This window comes from Lepeophtheirus salmonis, chromosome 13 (assembly GCF_016086655.4).
Source record: "Lepeophtheirus salmonis chromosome 13, UVic_Lsal_1.4, whole genome shotgun sequence".
In the NCBI taxonomy this organism is placed as follows: Eukaryota; Metazoa; Arthropoda; class Copepoda; order Siphonostomatoida; family Caligidae; genus Lepeophtheirus; species Lepeophtheirus salmonis.
The window spans coordinates 46980417-46998173 of NC_052143.2; the positions used below are offsets into that span (position 1 = coordinate 46980417).

The following is a 17757-nucleotide window of genomic DNA, read 5'->3' on the forward strand; positions in this document are numbered from 1 at the left end:
TCAGATAAGTCTTCAATGTCAACCAATTCACCTTCGGTATATTAAAAAATCAACATTTATTTGTAAAAAATTATGAATTTACAATTATGGCAAATATGACCTCTTTCCAATTATAGAACTAAATGAAGATTCTTCCATTTATAGCCTAATTTTTTTTTTTGTATACTCATTGAATATAATTAGATTCAATCTTTAACAAAAAAAAATCGAACTTGCAGCCTGGCTGGGGCGTCATTTGTGATATTTAACTAGAATGTTCTCATTGTGTTTTTGGAACAAATGATATTTTTTAACAGAGATTAAATTAAAGCATTTGCTCTTGTAGCTAATATTTTTGAAATCGGTTGACTTTAGGGGGGTTATATCCTGCTGAAGATTTAAGATCCTTCTGAAAGGGCCAAACTTTGAGGGACTTCCAAACGGGGCCCCATGCTCATATATATCTAAACTTTCAGACAAACTATTATTTTGTTAGAATAAACACCCTGACCAAAAATCATCAAGATCACTGATCACCATGTCTTAAATTTACAAAAAAAAAGGTCCCAACTACCAAATAATTTCAAGCCTTTTATTTTGTTTATCTTTTGATAGGGAATTTAAGAGATATAATAATGATTATCATGAAAAAGATTTAACTGCAGTCTGTTATATTGTATTATTGAGCTCATGAACTACTTCTATTCTTACCTAGTTATTCCGTTACAGTGAGGTTCGACTGTATGCGCATTGAGCTTATGTATCACCTATAAGGATCCCATTAAATTAACGCAAAAATGGTATTTAATGAACTACTTATGATCAACTTCATTTATTATTTCTCATCTAGTTATGTTATGGCCAATTGATGGACCAATAATAATTGAATATAAAAACTTATTTTTTTCAAAAATAATAAATATATGTTTGTCCTTATACTCACCTTGGGGTTCGTACTCTCTTATTTTTATTATTTCATTTTACGATCGTCATAATCGTATAAACTTTATTGATTAAAGATAAATACTTTTTTGTTTTATTTATGGTTTCGGTCCAAAGATTAAATATCTACATTTTATTTTGTAGTTTTATGAAGCATTCAAGCTAGAAAAAGAATGATATTTAATGAATAAAAAGTACAAGTAGATACTATAATAAATATTGACTCATATTTTGTCTTGCGTCAAATAAAAACCAATGAATGATTGACAGAGTGACTATTTTTTTGGAAAAATGAAAGTGTCTTCTATTATAAAAATGACTTAAAATAAAAGGACGGACGTTCTTAAAAATAAAAGTCCTTTCAAAAAAGTATAGAAATACTATTTTTATATAAAAAACGTCATTTAATGAAATAGGCATATCATAAATAACTGTTTTTCTCTAAAAATCCCAAATTTGGTAGGTAACCTGTAATGATGCCTTTGATTTGATTAGGTATCATATATCAGATTCCCTTTCATTCTCTACGACTTTGAAGAGAATCATGCAGCATCATGAATTTGTTTAAAGAGAGATGATTATTTTGTAGGTTGTGAGGTCTTGGTGTGATGGTCTAACTATAAACTACAATGGTAATTTATAGTTTTGGCAACACCATTCGGTCCGGTCAACTTTATTCCCGTATTAGAACCGATCTTATTGGTCTTGATGCATTTCGATCATTGGAACTGGTCCTGGGAAATTTTTCTCAAAATGATGATGGTTTATTAAGCCGAATAAGATACATGATATATATATTTGAAGATTATTGCAGATATCTTACAAAATATACTATTGATTTCGTATCATATTAAAATTTAATATGAACATATTATAATGTTACTTAGTTATGCAATTTATTCTATTAATATACATATATAAAAAAATAATTTAAAAAAAAGGAATAACCTCATCAATGACGTCACGAGGGATCGAGTTTACCTTCTTCTTCTTGTTATTGTTTTTCAAAAACTTTCCTTCTCAATTTTGTCTTGATTGGATAGGATAGGTTTTGAGTCTCCTTAATATAATTTTTTGACTCGAGTAATTAACTCTGCTTTAAACCCTTTGCACAAATAGTTTAGATGACATATAAAGTATTCCTTTGTTACTATGGAAAATGTTTATATATATTTTCAGAGAAGTGTGGACAATGTTTTTATGAAGACTTAGTGTCTGAGAACAACATCGAACAAGAAAAAAATAAAGTTTGCAAAAAATGTAGTTAATCTACGCACCGCTTATAAATAAATGTCTTATAAATTTTAACAAATATGGATTTACATAAAAAGTCAATAGATTGATTAAGCACTAATTAAAATGATATCCTTGACTCATTCTTTTTGTATGTTTATCCACAAATAGTGAATACCTAGAGTTGAATATAATAGGGTCTGTTGGCATTCAAAAACAAAGGAAAAAGAAATGAACTTGGTAATCCTGAGCATTTAAGAATATTTGAGAGGATAACTGCTTAACTATGTTGAAATTTTATTAAATCAACTGCCTAGCAGCCGGGAGAGAAAGGAAATAAACACAAATCCCACTTTGTAATATTGCACGGACATATAGTCTGTAATTGATCACAAGGACTTAGACCTATACCCATTGATGCTAATTGGAAGTATTTTGTTTATTTTAAAAAAAAGAAAACAAAATCAACATGGTAACCCTGACAATTTGAAGAATGTTTTGAACGAGAGTAGTGCCGCTGCCATGATTTTTCATTTGATCATCGACAAGCAGCCGTGACGAGGAGGGGGGGGAGAGAAAAAGAAAAAAACAAAGACATACGGTCAAAAATTAGTCCTACGTAAACCCTGAATTCTACCCTGAGTCCAACAGGACCTTGAAATAATAACTCCGCAATAAATCCTTAGTGTTACTCTCCGTCTTTTATATTTCATGCAAATGCTCCATCTGGTTATGTATATATCAATGATATGAGATGTAGTCGAATTGGAAATTTAATCCTCAGGAATTAAATAATAACGACAACAGCCTAGGAAAAGAAAATTACTTTTGAGTTTGCCAACTCAAAAAAACGGGCAAACTAAAAAAATTTTATCACGACAATCAACTCACGAGCAAATCCTTATTGTTACTCTCTGTCTTTCATGAGCACATGCACTAGTTATTATTTGATCAAATAATAATGATAATAGCTATGGAAAAATAAACTCTGTTCCGATTGCCAATACAAAATACTAGGTTATATTTGAAACAACTCTACGTATATTTTTAAGCCTTTATACATGAAACGAACGAAGAAACACTTGATCAATGTATTGTAAAAACCCTTCAAAGATACATCATTGCATCGAAACCCCACTAAAAATATCATTGCGGGGATCAATGTACATACATACATATGCAATCATCTATTATGAATTGCATTGAGTAAGCATCTTTGCAATGCCTTTTTATTTTTTTGGCATAATGCATATTTCAATTACAAAAATGAAGAATAACGAATATAATATCGTTATTCAATATTTATAAAACTAATGTTATCAAATTAGAATATTTTCTAACTAATCCTATCGATAAATGACTTTGTATTTTGGTTTTTTCTGCATTAATGTCTTTGTACAGCCTTTATCATTTACATTTCATACACAACTTCCTGAATTGGAAACAATATGTTCATACGCATAGACAACAAATGACTCACAATGCGAGTCTTTGGTCAAAATATTCAGATTTTATCTTTATCAGAGATGGATAATTATGAGGCCTTAACCATTCGCAGGACTCCCTTTGATTTATGCAATTTGTGAGCTTTTTTAAGGAAGGTTTTATTTATCATGCTCAATGATTAGAATAATAATGATATATGATGACTTTTTAACATATGTTGTGTTATAAACCAAACATCTTTGTAAAATACCTGAAGTGCGTGTAGGTCAAATGACATGACGTTCATTTTATTAATATATATATGGATAAATGTATTATATTTTTAACTTTTGATGGAGTATTAAAGCATCCTATGCATATAAGGGATCTAGTTATGTCACTCTTTGAAGAATTCCTTATGACGGCCCTTTTAAAACAGAGTTAACATACTCATAAATACCCAATTTATTATTAATTTGAACAACATTTAATACAAGGTTTAGTAAGGATTAGATCTGTTTGAAATTTACAATTGTAATGTACAGTTTTTTATTTCAATACATTTTTAGTTATAAAATCCCCTATTTCCAAATGTAATTAATAGAATGTTGCTTCGTGATACAAGATACAATAATACAAGACGTGTGACATACACGTTTTGTATTATAAAGAGTCCCGTATGTTTGCAGAAGCAATAACTCAGACTTTTTGTGTTATTACTGTACATGTAATATATTTTAATAGTTCAAAGGTTCCCAACCAGGGGTTGCAAATCCATAAGAGATTGCAAGTGATTCCTTTGCGGATTGCGTGACAAGTAATGGCATAGTTTTTTGATTATGTTTCTTTCTTTAGATTAGTCATATGTAGCTATGAGAAGAAGAAAATCGTGGAAAATATATAATGAAATGAGTATGTTTAGTTTACTTATTATATTTTTCTTTTCAAGCTTATAATGTACATGAAAAAGTTACATCAATTATCAATTGATGTAAACCATTGCGATATCAATGCCCTCAATGAATTTATACTTATAAATGAAGGTAATACACGCATAAACAAATTTGTTTCTAGAAAGGATATCTTTAGACAAGAATTACTGGGACATCGATCCTCTACTCTGAGTCCAACAAGGACACACATTTATAACTCCCCTATGTAATCATCTGTGTTATTTTCCATCTTTCATAAGCACATAAATGCGTGGTTAATTTATACTTGGATGTTCTACCCTTGATAATTATAATAGCATTGTAAAATAAATAAAACACAACTGCAAAAAAAAAATTACAGGAGAGAATATGTTTAAAATATACTGTTTTAGTCATTGGTTTCAAAAATTTAAAAAATGCATGCAAAAGGTTGACAACCATCGTTTTTATTGTTGTTTGGGAAGCATAATAATGATTTGCATCATACTTAATGCCGAAATACTTTTAAAAAAGACCACATAAACATAAATTGATATACTTTTTCTTCAATTTATTTTTATAATATAATTTGGACAAATTCATCTCATAAGATATTTTCTTCGTGGATCTCTCACTTCTTTCTTAATTTCTAATAACGATAGATTGTTCAATACAGTCATAACTAAGAGGATGTCAGGTTATTGTACTACTAATAGCATTCTAAGATGTATAATCTTAACATGCAAAATAAAGTATTTGATATACTCCTACAATAAAAAAATCAAACAGAGTACTTCTAAAGTATCTAAAGTAAAATATTTGTACCCTGTACTATGTGCAGCAACATAACCTCCTTTTTTTTTTCAAAAGACAAGAAAACAAGTTTTATTAACAATAAAACTGTTATTTTTGTTTCAGAATGATACTACATGTTTAAAGTTTTTTTACATAGTTTCAAAGGTCATATTAGATAGATGCCGTCCTCCATTGTCCAAAAAACAGAATAAACCGAACTTTGTTATTTTAATATGCTCTAATTTTTTGTTTCTCTTTAAATAATTTTTGATTTAGGGGTTTTGAAGAAATAGTTATTTTGATAGAAAAAGATGGAAAAGTTCATGAATAACATATTTTATTTTATAATTGTGGATGATTAGTGGATAATTAGTTATTGGTGATATTGCAAAGATCTTAAAAATATTGTTCTTTCTCGAAAAAATCTGATTCTAATTACCCAATTTGGGCACATCACCGATTTAAAATCCTTGCATGGCAGCGGATCTGATGGCACAATTATCCGTGGTTTTATTCGAGCTCAAATAATTTTACAAATTTCAAATTATTAAAATTAATTGAAAAATCGTTTTTGTATATTATACATTGAAGGAATTAACTGATTTTTATAATTCACATCAATAAATCTATATTGCAATTAGTTTAATTTTATAAAATATAATGAACGTACATTACTATACTGTATTTCCGTAAAAACTTAAGAATTTTGCAACTAGAATAAAATCCTACTTATTCCTTTACTATTTATACAGCCTGATTGCCACACATTCTAAAAAAGGAAGTTATGTTGCTCCACCCTATATAATTCCTACAATTTCAGAGACAATGGTCAAGGAAAGTTGGTTAGTCATAATAAGGGAATCATGGAAAGAAAAGATTGTTATAAGATAGTCTGCACTCCATATTATTCATAAGCTAAGATTTTTGGAGAAATGAATTCAATCTAGGTTTATATCAATTATTTTAAATATATATGTAGCTATTATTGATTTTTTTAATATTTTCTTTTTGTTAAATATTTAAATCCTGACTCAATTAAATCACTAAACCCAAAATTCACAATATATATTTTCCTATCAACTGTCGATTTTTCTATTTCTTTTCTCCGTATCAGTGTTCTGAATATTGATTAGCTGAACTAGAATGAGCTCTTAGTATGCTATAAATAATTAACAACAATCATCAGATAATAATTCCATATTTGAAAAAGAATTGAATAAATATGAAAGCTTGTTTTTCTGTTTCTTAGCAAATAAATATTCAGAATGAATTAATAAGAGCAAGAAAGAAGTTGTGAAAAATATATAGATTTATTTGCAACTTTTAAATTTACTTTCTAAACAATTCTGTTTCTAAAGTCTATACACATATGTAGAAAATATAAAGTAAAAAATGAATTTCAATGATTCAATGAAATTTGAGTTAATTAAATCCTCTGACTCGTGCAGTGGGACCATAATTCGATTTATAATAGTTGTCAAATACCAAAAAATACAATTGAATGGATACACAGAAGCAAGTGCTAAGGGAACATTTAATGTGAAAACTGCACGGGTTTCAAAACTTTGTTCAATTTTAAAGGCAACAAAATATTTGAATACCCAGTTTCTGAAATTGAAACTCGTACGACCAGTCACTACAGGTCAAATTACTCAAACCTTATTCACAAATTTGTCAAAAAGAAAACGTTTGTGTCAATTATTTTTGACACAATTTGAAGATTAATAAAATTTATTTATACAAGATTTTGTCTTTTCTAGAAAGTTTATATTTGTCATATTTTTCTAAAAAGTTTTTATTTCTAAAAAAAAGGTCATTTGACTAAAATTTTATTAGTCAACTTTAGTAATTAAAGATTCTATCAAAATTTTAATGATTCGTCAAAAATCCCAACACTCCTCCAAGGACATATCCCAGGAACGGCCGTGGGTATCAAGGTAGTACTATGTTTTCATATTGATATAGTTAGATCATGGGTTTGCTCTTTTTCCATAATAATCATTTTGCAATGAGAAGCAATATGAATTAAAGTCACTTCTCCTTCTCATGTTGCACTACTTTTAGGCCTTCAAACTATTTAGATATATAAACCTTTTTAAGTATTTAAAAAAAAAAAAGTATGAATCTGAGATGTGAAATAAATGTCATAATTAATAAAAGTCTCAGTAGAGGATTTAAAAAAAAAAAAAAAAAAAAAAAAAAAGTAATGTCCATGATTTTGACTTTAAAGTAACTTTATGATATTTTGTAATGTGTACTCTTGTAGACAATCATAATTTAATTTCGTCAAAATCCTTCTATCAAGTTCAATACCTGAGTATATATTGAATTATTAAAAAACCCTTACAAATTAGGCAAAGATTCTGATTAAAGTGATAGACACCATTTATTAATTATACACATTAAATAGTAAGGATTCGAAACGTACCTTGGACTCAACAATAAAAACAATTTTCGCCACTATTTGGGCCTTATTAATAAAGGATTATTAGCTCTTAAACACGAATAATAAAACTAGAGCATTTAATACAAACTTAAAATACAGCGTAAAAATTATTGATCTGATTCTAATTCTTACCCTTCCAACCCCAATTTTATTAAGAGACCATCAAAAAAAAAAAAAAAAATACTGTTATTTTTTAATTATTTCATTGCATGAACTTTATTCAGTGCAAAAATGTATATATATATATATTCGCAAAGATTCAAATAAACAATAAATAATCACTTATAAATGGTTGCATAAAATAATGACTGCTCGTAAGGATTAGTTAGATGGGGTTTGAGTAATAAATTAAATAGATCAATTTGCATATTCCAATGGTAGAAAAAGGGATTTATAGTGTAAAAAATTGCAGATAAAAACACAAGCAAATTAAACATGTTTGATTGATTAAAGAAGAAAAATGGCTAAAATGTCAATATAATAAGTAGAACTTTTGAACTTCTTTTCATTTAACTTTTATAATTCTTATTTAGGAAGTTTAACAGAAGATAAGGATAATATGTAATGAACTTTTTGATATGCAATTTGGTTATAGCACAGTATAAAGATGTAAAACATTACCTGTTAGTGTATTGAGCGAAATGCAGGCCAATCGCAAAAGGATTTCCCTATGTTTTTCAAAATCACGTTCCTATTAATATATAAGTATATTTCGTCTATTTTTTCATGAGTAAAGAAAAATAAACTAGTTCACATCAGCGACACCTTTTTACTTATGTAGTAACAAGTTAGAAATAAACATTACAAAGTAAACCACTTTTTATATATCTGAGTATTAGAATATGGATTCCTCACACATGTAGATTTATTGTAATTTGTATGTAGATTCATAAAAAGTCTGTTTCACTTTTTAAATTCAATCCTAACTCATATTTGTTAGTATATTAAGTAGAAGGGACGTTCCTTGCCTTCCAGTTTCGTTCAAGTCACTGAGTCTTACTTGTACAAAACTACAATTATTTGCTTGAAAGTACGATAAAGGAAGGGACTTGTAGACGCAGCGGGCAAGCCCATGGTTTTCGTACTTCTACAATAACCCGGCCTATGTTTGTCAGCAAAAAAATATACAATGTTTTTTATATAAGAAACGTCTCTTTTTTCTTTACTTTTTTGCAAATCATTTTTTTAAAACCACTTTTACATAATACAGATAAAAGTATATTGAAAAATTCCTTTTGGTTATATATCATTGGCAAGACAGTTTAATAAAGTAGTTCTTATAGTACAAATATGCACTAGGACTGTATCAGTTCATTTATGGGTCTTAAATTTGGTCTAGTCCATTAAAAAAGTGCAAATATCAAAGTGCACAATATAAGGCCTCATTTTTACTTAAACATTCGTTAAAGTAAATTATTTTTATTACCTTCTTAGTTAACTAGGTAAAAAACACCTCAAATATAAAACTTATTTAATTACATGATAAACAGTTGAACGCTCATATTAATGACACCATTTCCATTTTTTATCATTTTTCAACTCTTTCATCGCTTTTACACTGGTATATATCAATTAAATCGCAATAGTTGGATCAATATAAGACATCGAGAAAAAAATAAATCTTTATTTTAAAATAATCTTAAAAGCAAGAGTTTGGGCAATTTTAATCTTTTTGTAAAAAAGATGAAAATTTCTATAAAATGTTTATTTCTTATTGCCAATTTTGGAAATCAAATTAGAACCCATTGTTGCTGATGAGGTTTTGTGTATGTCAAACAATATTACATTTAATTGCTATCGTTGTAAGCCTCAGTCCTCACATTGAAAAAAAATCAAAAATCAAAAAGATAAAAAAGAAATACGTTTAAGCAAACAGTTAATTAAACTCACTAAATCTTGATCAAAAATGGCTTAATATTCCTTTTTATATCCTAAACAAGGCATTATCAAGATGAATACAACATTACATGTATCTGATTTAATGTTTTAGGAGGATACTGAAAAGTACTGGCGATTCAAAGGAATGAGTAGCATTTTTAATACATTTTGGTGTCTGAAATATCTTAGTTCAGTAATGTATTTAATAAAAAGAGAAAATTTTAGTTTTCTTTCGCATAAAGTTTGGTATTACATATTTTTAGTTTAGCCAAAAAAAAGAAAAAAAGAGTTGTTTGCTCTCGCAGTAAACATTGATATTAATAAAAATCGTTTGTATTTTGGACATGCTAAAAAAAAGAACCGGAAAATCAACATGGACTCCCTGACAATTAAAATAATATTTTTGAGGAGAGTAACTTAACTGTCATGACGTTTCATTCGATCAAATGTAATCAGCTGGGATGAGGGGAGAATGAATAAACTAGAGTATTGGCAAGAAGTACTCATGTGACTCCTGAGTTCTACTCTGAGTTCAACATGGACAATTATTACTCAAAACCTCATGCTTACTCTCCGTCTTTTATGTGCACATATAAAAGTTCAATCTAGTTTAGTATATAAGTGTATGTAGTAGGAAAAGAAGTTCACTACTCAATGGTTAAATAGAAATGATAACAGATGATAAATAGAAAGTTCATTCTTCAGATAACCAATTCGAAAAAATGGGGCAGGTAAAATATGCACACGATTTAAGCCACTAGATATTAGATGTACAGTAAACGACTAGCTTTTTTATCCTCTCTCAACCTTGACTGTCAAAAGGGAAAAGGGAAAAAAACATACAGCTTTCGGTATTTTCATAGTTGCCAATTGTTAATTATTATTTATATATTAACTATTAATTATTACGTACATTTAATTGATAATGTTATCAATGACTGAGTATAAAATGATACCATTTCTAAACGAAGATCCTTGATTGATATAATTAATATAAGATCCAAATATTACCAATCCAAGTATTACCTTTTTTGAGTTCATAATACGTAGTTACTTTAAATCATACAAGAGTCAACTCATGAAAAATAATGAGAACAGCTGAAAGTAAAATACACTATATTTTTGTATATTGATAAAAGAAGCAATTCGTGCTCTCTGAAAATTTACTAACATAACGGATGACGTTATTGGTACTCTGAATACATGAATATCAAAATAGATAATTATTGAAAAACCTAAGTATAGCATTAATAAATAGGGAATCAATTAAACGAAGAATTGTAAATTACTACATATTCAAATTTTCAAAAACTTAAAACTTTCTATCATTTTTATTAACTTTGTAATGAATAAAGTAGAGTAGTAGAAAATGTATAAAATTGAAGAATATTCCATTTCTGAACGTAATTTAATACTGAATATAACATAACGAAATTACATAATATTATTTTTAAGATGTGAAAAAGTAACTTTATAATCAAATAGAATACATATTTTATTCAAATTAATGGAACATTGTTTTATCTATTTTGTATTAATATTTTACATGAATAGTATTGTTAATTCAACAAGTTGAAACTTTAATAAATATACTTATCTGTAGGAGAATGCCCTTCACAAACTTGCAATCGTTTATACATTATATAACCAAAAAATGAATTAAATTCAAGCAAAATTTTAAGTTGATGCAAAGGACTTCAATAAATTATCAACTAATTTTATGTACTAGGGTTAATTGGTAAACTGTTTTCTGGTCTATAGATAAATAACTTTAAGACCTCTCATGAAATTAAAATAAATCATTTAGAAGATATATTTTCAGTTCAAATCATTATTCACTTCCTAAAAAAAAATAAAGAAGTTAATTCTAAGGAATGAGTAAAAAACAAAGTATACTTCTTTGGTAATGTAATCTGGATTTACTCAACACATGAGGCTCTTATATTAAAAAAATATAAGCAATTTAAAGTTGTAAAGTTTGACTAAATATTAGTGGCATCATTAGTTATAAATATACCATGCAACAAATATACAAGTAATCAGCTCTAAACTAAAGAGCTCATTTTCCTTCCATGTAGAATTAGATCGTCAAAAAAATGATTATTTTAACATCTCAAAAGAAATTATTGAAATGTGAATGTATAAAAACATTGACAAAGGTACAAAAATCTTCTAATTGATAAAAAAAATATATCTTTAAAATATAAAAAATATTTAAAAAAAAAATTATATTTAGAATTGGAGTTACGATGATATTCATGGAAATTTAAAATATATGACATATTTTATAGCATAAGGAAAGTATCATCCTGTGCTTCAGTCAATAAATACAGATAAAAATATATAATCATCCTTTTTCTAATTGTGTATAGGTAAAGTCTTATACTATCAATATTATATTATGTTGGGTAAAAAGTAATTTCGTATTTCCTGCCCCCTTTTTTAAACTAAGTAAATCTTGTTCATTATTGGTCACATCGAATCATACATTATTATAGTGTTGTAAAGGTGTGAGTGGTTACTACAAACGCTTTTCCGAGAGTGTTGCGCTTTTCTCCGGTTCAGTCGTGAATTATCATGTGTTGAGTATGAAGGTCTCAATGGAAGAAATTTGCCATCTATTACAATTTTACTATCTGAAAGGGAAAAAGACGTAGAAAGCGACCAAGAAAATTTGTGATGTAGACGGGCCTGATATTCTTTCAGTGGTTCAAACAATTTTTTTATTTTTTTTTGCTCAATTCTACTCTCTTCTGTGTAAATACGATCGTTTGAATATGGCAATCGTACAGAAGCGGCCAGAATTGGTGAATAGGAGACAAAAAGAAATTGTTGCGTCTTGACGAGGGAGAGACACAATCTTATTTATAATAGGAGAGATCCAGGATGACCGGGAGAGATGAGAGGAAGAATGACGTGGAGGAATGAAACTACACACTGTTTATATGATCATGTGTATTCTAACTATACTCTGATATATTTACAAAAGACGAGACTATTTATAATACGTAAAACTCAGTACTTATAATACATAGACGAATATACAAGAAGATAAAAACCAGAAAGGACATATTAAATACATAACAGAAATCATCAATACTATGCCATGACACACACATCTTTGATGATAGCCAGAAGCTCCAAAAGCTAAGATGGGAAGTTATTCTTATGCATCCACCCTATATTCCGGACCTGGCACAATGTGACTACCTTCTGTTCTTATCTATGGCCAACACGTTTGGGGAACAAATTTGGCCTCAAAAGAGACCTATGAGAATAAGTTGTCCAAGTTTTTTCCAATAGGGACTTGAGGGGCTTCTACAAAAAGGGAATTATGAGATTGGATTCTTCTTGGCAACAAGTTACCAAACAGAAGGGGTAATACCTGGCTTAAATGGGATGATTGTAACACTTCTTATAAAGCATTAAAATAAAGAAAAAAATACAGAATTCCCCAACCTATGCATAAAATAATAAATTAAAGATTTTATGGGAAGTTTTTACTTTTTACCAAGGGAGAAATAATATTTATTTGATAAAAATAAAATATGGAAAAAAATAATAATATCACAATAAATTATATTCCTTTAAAAGGTTTAACTTAGAGTACGCGTGTAATTCAATAAATTAAGATATTTTTTCGTCCTGTGAAGTTTTATAAAACGATAAAATAATTTATATTGACTATAAAAATGAAATTTATTTGATAAAGAAAAATCCCTTTTGACAATTAAAAGGGCGTTCTGAACAACTTGTCACTGACATACTTAGCGTTGGATTCCAACTCCACTTCAATTGATTGTATTTAGACAAGTGTTGATTTAACCACGGCAGAGATCAACAACGACATCAGCGATGAAACAATACTGTCTCGCTGGATCTATGAAAGACCATGATAGCCCACCCGATGCTCTTGGTAAGATTGTGGGTCCAAATAGATTCTGTAAATGAACCAATTTGATTTATTTTCAATGAGGACGCAGTTGCAAGATTTATTCCATTTGAATACGGCTGGCATTAGTTACAGTGACATCATCTCTGACAATCTGAATTTCAGTTTGAGATGTCAATTAAGTTCATCCCTCCTAATCATCTTGATTGTAGGAATCTTCAATGAAAATGATGGGTGCAACATTGATGAATACCTTGTGCATTTCACCAAGAGTATTGGAAGTAATGTAATTGGCTTTTTTGGATACGTTAATTTTTAAATCTAAATTGTAATTTCTATTTTTTTTAAATTGAAAATTGGAATACATATAAAAAAATGTTGATTAAAAAAATAAAAAAATCACCTGCTACAAGAATTGAAAAAAAATGTATTAACCAGTCCCTTTTTTATCTGATTGCATCATATAAAATATCGGGAAAAAATCGAAATGTCTTAGAATTTTCTCCGATATCGACAGGATGAAGATATTGGGTATTTTTTTCGATATATCGGTTTTCCAGGTTTGATACGGTTTAAACATGCTAAAAATTGAAGAACGTTAACTAGCCTCTACCTATCAAAGGTATTGAATGACTTTAGCTCGTTTGTACCTGAGATGAAATGTATAGTTGATGAATATTCAGTCCAGAAGTGACGCAGTGTCGTATGTACCCCGTACGAAAATGAAAACTAGTGAATTTGATTCTAGAATTTTAAAAAGTTTTATTTAGGAAACAAGAGGACTTTGATAATAGCCTTGATAACAGCTGGAACCTCTGACAGTTAGTAATAATATAATCAGGGCTCTTGGAGTTCCAATGATCATCAACAGAAACTTTGAGAGATGCTAGATTCGGAACCCTTGTCTGGAAGATCCTGGCCTTGACATGAAGCCAGAAAGAAAAGTTGAGCGGGTTGACATCTGGGGAGTATGGAGGCCACATTGTTTTCGGCCAGAATGGAATGTTGTCAGTGCACCATCTCGATGAAGTAAAACATGGCAGTCCAGATCCAGCTCCTGATGCAGGATTTAGCTTTGTCCACAATATGTGGACGTAATTAGTAGCGTTGAGCCATTAGTCTATTTTACCCAGATAAGTGGTATTTCCAGTCCATTTGATAAAACAAATCCCAAGCTTATCACCTCTGCTGGGTGTTTGGTAGTCATTCTCGATGTCAATATCGTAATTAATGGCTTTCTTGACGTTGTAATTAGTGTGACGCCTAACCTTCTAGATTTTTGTTGGTGTTTGTTCTGCACAAATATATTCCTTTTCTCTTTATGAGGTCATTTTCGATTGATTCTGATAATTTTTTGAAGGAGGGGTATCAATACATACATCTTGTCAGATGATGAGAGGATTTATTATATCCTCTACTGTATTTTTCGTATTCCTCTCTTTTATAAGTATCCGGATTTCAACTATGCACCTCGTAACTTAAGAGGGAAGTCGTTTGAAAAAATATCAAATGTGGAAAATCTAGTTAATGAATAGGTTCATTCATTTTGTGCCATCAATATTTGAAAACTTGATTCTTAGTCATCATTTTTGTGAGATTGAGATCTGCGTGCATGGTACAACTAAGCCATTTTGAAAAAAGTCAATGGCCGTGCCATGCTAGTTTGATTTTTGAATTATTTCTAGGGTGTAATACCCGTTATCCAATCTCAAAATGATTAACCACGACTCAGCATTAATACAAAAGTGCATATCAATATCTCTGTATATCGTATAAGGTTAGAAGTACAAATCAAAATCAGACCGTTAGGAATCGTAAAATTATTATTTCGATTTGAAATGATCTTATTCTATTGTAAGTACATAAATATTTGTTATTTATGTAGGTATCTATGTATAGGTACATATAATACCTAGATGAAAATAATATGATAATTTAAGGGGGAGTGGATTTTTGTAGTTGCTACCTGAATAGATGATTTTTATTTTCCAATTCTGTTATCATTATTCTAAAAGAGAAAACATGTAAAAATAAAGTAATCACTAGTAAATAAAATACCAAAAATATAACTGAGGATTTATTGCAGAGTATAGGTGAAAGTCCTTGTTGTCTGGAAGTAAAATTAAGCATCAACATTATTGTGATGATTATATAATTATACCGTGCTTAGAAAAGTATTTGCACTGATTTTAATTTGTTTTTATGAGGTTTCTAGGGATTCGATTGTAAAGTTCCGTACATTTTTGGAAAATTCAGTATATCAGCTGCCGAATATTACGCATTTTTTAAAACAAAAACAAGTAATTCAATATCATGATAGAGAAAAGAATTGAAGCGGTGACTTTACATTGCGCCGGCCACCCCATTTCTGAAGTAATCGAGATCAATGTGGGCAGGAGGACTGTGTTTAACGTTAAAAAAAGGCTGAAGGATGGTGAAGACCTTAATATCACCATTAAAAGTTACAGACCAGCCAAGTTAAGAACCAAGGATGTAGATACAGCCTTCAAGGCCAATCCAAAGATGAAGATGACGACTTTTGCCAAACGAAAAAGTAAGTGTCATTGCCCACAATGTCCAAGGGGGTGAAAAAGTATCTCATACAAGTAGAAATGCATCTTCTAAATCTACAACAGGACATTCCAGACATCTTTTGAACACAATGGAGAAAGAATTCTCATCTTCTCTTATGTGAAGACCTTCAATGTTGATCCAGTGATCAATAAAGAGAATGATAGGATTATGCTTCAGTAAGACCGATTTAAGACCTCAAGAAGGTCTCAAAAACAGCAACCGTTATCTGTGATAAATAGTAGTGTTAGAGTTAATTTCTTTCATCTCATAGCTGCTTGCAGCTAATTTAATTAAACGTCATGACAGCTATGCAAATTCAACTATTCAAATGGTCAGAGTGACCACCTTAACTTTTGGATTGTTTTTAGCATACAAATAAAAAAATTGATGATACAAAGATTGAAGGAATTTGGCTCCTAATATTTGATTGTCCAAGTATTGGATTTTGGGTGTGGGTGTATGAATCTATGTATGCACAGATATAAATTAGCAAAGCACGTGGTGTTTTTGCAAAGTGAATCACTGATGGGTATTATTCAACTTTTATTTTAATTAATGATTACTCTTGAGTTCGATCCTCGAAGGAATAATTATTTTTTTCATACAAAAAAGTCTAAATTTTTAGGGAAATAGTATGTGGTCATCTATAATATATAATTATAGGGCCCTGCCAGCGTTTTAACGATAAAGATTTTACTCTTTACCTTCATAAATCAATTCTTAGCACATAATCAATGCCAAGAACAATATTTTTTATGGACAAGCCGTCTCCTCCTTAATGGACAGTCCATTGGATTCTTCCTTCAACACTTTTCAAGCCTCATTTTGAGCCATAAATCAACGCATTACACTTTTTTATTCGTCTTTTGAATAGGATTTAAAAACTATGTAAGTACATTACTACAAAAAGAAGACGACTTCATCATGGAAAAAAATATACTTGGCATCATAATAGGGAGGATGTTTATTAATTGTTTACTTGTTCCTTTATTTCTAAGACAAAAATAAAGGGATTTACTTATAAAAAAATAGGGATTGATGTTGGAAATGAGATCCTTGAAGAATGGATCATTATTCAAATCATGGAATATCTTTTGGGGGAATTTTTCCATATTTTTATAATTTTTTCTCAATTAAGCTAATCAATTGCGGAGTAAATCGTGCGATTTTTTTTAGCTGGCCCGTTATTCTTTTGAAATTGAGAATGTGATAAATGCATTTTCTTTGCCTCAGATGTTGTCATTATTATTGAGCTTATGAGTGGTAAACTTCCTTTCCTAAATAGATTCAATTATCTTTAAACCCTGAATGAAAATTCGAGTGTGATCATAAAAGACAAGAGTAACCATGAGGATTTTTGGCAGAGTTTTTCTTGGAATTATTGTAAATTCAGGACCCTTGTCACAGCTGAATTGCAGTTTTTCTCCTCAAAAAAAAAAAAAAATCAAATTGCTAGGGTTACTCTCCATTATTCACAAACAGGAGTTATAATTTTATAATTTGATTTTTTGTCTTTAAGAATAAAATTATAATGCCAACAGCTTGGAAAATAAGAATGCATGTTTAGATTACCAACAAGAAAAAGCTGCTTCCGTTTTTTAGTTCATATTTTATACACCTATTAATATGAATCAAACGATTAGTACAAGTCCTTGCCTCTGATTCAATAGTTCAATAGTGAT

At 29.4% G+C, this 17757-nt stretch overlaps 1 protein-coding gene and 1 pseudogene across 1 annotated transcript in view; both read right to left on the reverse strand.

Moving 5' to 3' along the window:
• The window catches only part of LOC121127633 (adenosine receptor A2b), a 258379-nt gene extending 249674 nt beyond the window's left edge, over window positions 1-8705 (reverse strand). The window contains exon 1 of the mRNA XM_071892688.1: window positions 8353-8705. The gene's annotated coding sequence lies outside the window, so the exon portion shown is untranslated. The remainder of the gene's footprint in view (window positions 1-8352) is intronic.
• Window positions 8706-13339: 4634 nt separating this feature from the next.
• On the reverse strand, window positions 13340-13868 carry LOC139907102 (enolase-like; annotated as a pseudogene).
• Window positions 13869-17757: the final 3889 nt, after the last annotated feature.